Below are 4,620 nucleotides of genomic sequence, written 5' to 3' on the forward strand. Positions count from 1 at the left end.
AACTTAATTTAAAGAAATGATAGCTGAAAACTTTCCTAACCTAGGAAAGAAAACAGACATCTAGGTCCAGGAAGCAATGAGAGCCCCAAATAAGGTGAACCCAAAGAGACCTACACCAAGGCATGATGTAACTAAAATGGCAAAGGATAAACAATCTTGAAGGAAAAATGAACTGCATACAAGAGAATCCCATACGACTATTGGCTGATTTCTCAGCAGCAACTTTATATGCTAGAAACTGCGGAATACATATTTTTTTCAAGTGCACATGGAACACCCAGGATAGATCACATATTGGTCACAAAACAAGCCTCAATGAACTCAAGAAGATTAAAATCATATCAAGCATCTTTTCTGGCCACAATGTCATGAAACCAGAAATCAACTACAGGATAAAACACAAACACATGGAGATTAAACAACATGCTACTGAACCACCAGCAGATCAAAGAGGAAATCAAAATCTATCCTGAAACAAATGAAAATGAAAAGACAACTTTTTGAAATATGGGATGCAGCAAAAGCAATTCTAAGAGAGACATTCATAGCTGTACACAACTACCTCAAGAAACAAGAAAAATCCCTAATAAACAATCTTACTCTACACCTAAAAGAACTAGAAAAAGAACAAACAATACCCAAAGTAAACAGAAGGAAAGATATAGCCAAGATAAGAGTAGAAATAAACAAAATAGAAATTAAGAAAACAAGAGAAAAGGACATGGTTCCATAGTGTAGCAGTTAGCACGTCTGCTATACATGCAGAAGGTCCTGGGTTTTCACTCCAGTGGAGCCACGGTCCATGGTCTACAGCCGTGCCACCCTGAACAAGCCCGATGTCCAATCTCAGAAGCTAAGCAGGGTTGGGCCTGTTAGTACTTGGATGGAAGACCACCTAGGAAGACCAGGTGCTGTAGGCATAGATAATAATAATAATAATAGTAATAATAATAAAATAAAAAGCAAAAAATAACAGAAAAGATCACTAAAACTAAGAGCTGGTTCTTTGAAAAGATAAAAATGACAAACCTTTAGCCAAACTCATCAAGAAAGAACAGAGCCTAAATAAATAAAATAGTCAATGAAAGAGAAGTTACAACCAACACCACAGAAATACAAAGTAATACTATGAACAATTATATGCCAACAAATTTGACAATCTAAGAGAAATAGATAAATTTCTAGAAGTATATAACCACCAGACTGAACCAGGAAGGAATACAAAATCTAAACAAATCAATTACTAGCAATGAAATTAAAGCAGTAATCAAACTCCCAAGAAACAAAAGTCTGAGACCAGATGGCTTCACAGGTGAATTCTACCAAACAAAGAATTAATAACTATTCTTTTCAAACTATTTCAAAAAAATTAAAGAGGAAAGAATGTTGCCAAATTCATTCTACAAGGCCAGAATTATCCTGATACCAGAATCACACAAAGACATTACAAGAAAAGAAAATTACAGGCCAATATCCTTGATGAATATAGATGTAAAAAATCTCAGTGAAATATTAGCAAACCAGATTCAATAATACATTAAAAGTATTATACATCATGACCAAGTGGGATTCATCCCAAGGATAGAAGGATGGTTCGACATCCCTAAATCGATGTGATATATCGCATTAACAAAATAAAGGATAAAAATCATATGACCATCTTAATAGATGCAGAAAAAGCATCTGACAAAATTCAACATCCTTTTATGATTAAAACTCACAACCAGAGATATAAAGTACAGCATAGGGAATATAGTCAATAATGTAGTAACTACACAGTGCCAGGTAGGTACTATGTAGTAACTACATAGTGCCAGGTAGGTACTAATCAGGGGGATCACTTTGTAAATTACATAAAGGTCTAACTACTATTCTGTACACCTGAAACTAATATAAAATAAAATTAAATGTCGACTCTAATTGAAAAAAAACTCACAATGAAGTAGGTACAGAAGGAACATATCTCAACATAATATACGTTACATATGAAAAACCCACAGCTAATATCAAAATGATGAAAAGCTGCAAGCTTGTCCTCTGAGATCAGGGACATGACAACAATGCCCGCTATCACCACTTCTATTCAACATAGTATTGGAAGTCCTAGCCATAGCAATCAGACGGCCCCCTTCCCCTGCCCTCCAAAAAAGACAGAAAGAAATAAAAGGCATCCAGATCAGAGAGGAATAAGTAAAACTAAAACTATCGTTATTTGCACATGACAAGATAATCTGCATAGAAAATCCTAAAGACTCCACCAAAAAACTATTACAATTAATAAACAAATTCAGTAAAGTTGCAGGATACAGAATCAATATACAGAAAAATCTGTTGTGTTTCTAATACATCAACAGCAAATGATCAGAAAAATAAATTAAGAAAAAAATCCCATTTACAATGGCATCAGAAAGCAAAAGATACCTAGGAATAAATTTAACCAAAGAGGTGAAAGACCTGTACTCTGAAAACTGTAAGACATTGAAAAAGACCTAAAGAAGACACAAATAAATGGAATACTTTGCTCATGAATTGGAAGGATACATTTTAAAAAAATGTCCTAATTCCTAAAACAATATACAAATTCAATGCAAACCCTATTGAAATACCAACAGCAATCTTCTTAAGAGTTAGAATCACTCTTAAGAATAATCCTAAAATTTATATGGAACCACAAAAGACCCTGAACAGCCAAAGAAGTGTTGAGAAAGAACAAAGTGGGAGGTATCATACTTCCTGATATCAAACTATATTATAAAACTACAGTAAACACAACAGTATGGTACTGGTATAAAAATAGATATATAAACCAACGGAATAAAACAGGCCCAAAATAAATCCTCGCTTATACGTAGTCAATCTACAACAAAAGAGGCAAGGATATAAAATCGGGAAAAGACAGTCCCTTTCACTAAGTGGTGTCGGGAAAACTAGACAGATACATACTTACAAAAAAAGAAAAAGAAATGGCTATTTTCTTACACCATATGCAAAAATAAACTTAAAATAAATTAAAGATATATATATATATAAGACCTGAAACCATAAAACACCTGGAAGAAAACAGAGGCAGTAAACTCTGACACTGAAGTTAGTAGTATTTTTTTCTGATATATTCCTTGGGCAAGGGAAACAAAAGAAAAAATAAAGAAATAGGACTACATCAAACTAAAAAGTGTTTGCACAGCAAAAGAAACCAATAAAACAAAAAGTCAACCTACTGAATGGGAGAAGATATCTGCTAATGATCTATCTATTCGATAAGGGGTTCCTATTCAAAATATATAAAGAACTCATACAATTTAACACCGAAAAAAACAAAACAAAACAAAAAACAAAAAACTAATTAATCTGAATAGACATTTCTCCAAGGAGGATATACAAATAGCCAACAGACATATGAAAAGATGCTCAAAATCACTAGTCATTGGGGAAATGCAAATTAAAACCATAATGAGATTATCACCTCACACCTGTCAGGATGGCTATCATCAATAAATCAACAAATAATGATTGCTGGCAAGGATGTGAAAAAAAAGGGAACCCTCACACACTGTTGGTGGGACTGCACATTAGTGCAGCCGCTATGGAAAACAGTATGGAGATTGTCCCAAAAAATAAAAATTGAGTTCCCATAAGACCCAGCAATTCTTCTGGTATTTATCTGAAGAAAACAAAAACATTAATATGAAAAGACATATTCATCCCTATGTTCACTGCATTACTAGTAACAGCCAAGATACAGAAGCGACCTAGATGTCCATCAATAGATGAATGGATAGAGATGAATATTATGCAGCAATAAAAAAGAATGAAATATTTCCATTTGCGACAACATGGACGTATCTAAACTCTAGAGGATATTATGCTAAGTGAAATCTAAAAAACAATTAAAACAGAAAGACTCACAGATATAGAAAACAAGATAATGGTTGCCAGAGGGGAGGGGCTGTGGGGATAGGAAAAAAGGTAAATAAAATATAAAGTATCGGGGTGGCTCCATAGTGTAACGGTTAGCATGTCTGCTTTACATGCAGAAGGTCCTGGGTTTGCACCCTAGGTGGAGCCACGGACCATACTCCAGGTGTGCCAGGCCCCAGGTGCATGCCGAGAGCGGGTGGGAAAGAGATGCCCCGCCTTCAGAGATCCAGTTCTTAAGGGGAAACGGCAGCATCCATAGGTCAGGGGTGGAAGTGGGGAGGCGGGGGACGGGAATTAAAGAGGGAGAAATAAAAAATAAAGTATTGTTTCTTTATGTATGCTTGATAAGTATAAAATTTATACTCAGCATTTGTTAGGCCATGTTGGACTCAAGAAGGGGTTTTATTCTAATGATAAAAATGGTAATAGGGAAGAGGCAAAAATACCCTAAAAATCAGAAACTACAAAACCATCTGATCATACAGATTAATCTCAAAAAAGGTGAAATTTAAATTTGAATGCAGGTCTTGACACTAGGTAATCATTGCTTTATTGCTAGGAGTTTATTGGTTCCCCACCATAATGTGGATTCAGTATCTCTATTTCTGTACTCCTCCTGATGCTTTAACCAGCTACTTGCTACTGGGATGGTTCTTTCTGACCTCATAACTTCTATTTGCTTACAACTTTGATTTACTAATG

At 34.8% G+C, this 4,620-nt stretch overlaps 1 pseudogene; it reads left to right on the top strand.

The window, feature by feature from the left end:
* Positions 1 to 805: 805 nt before the first annotated feature.
* Positions 806 to 920, top strand: LOC111739900 (annotated as a pseudogene).
* Positions 921 to 4,620: the final 3,700 nt, after the last annotated feature.

This window comes from Pteropus vampyrus, unplaced genomic scaffold, assembly GCF_000151845.1.
Source record: "Pteropus vampyrus isolate Shadow unplaced genomic scaffold, Pvam_2.0 Scaffold55, whole genome shotgun sequence".
NCBI lineage: Eukaryota > Metazoa > Chordata > Mammalia > Chiroptera > Pteropodidae > Pteropus > Pteropus vampyrus.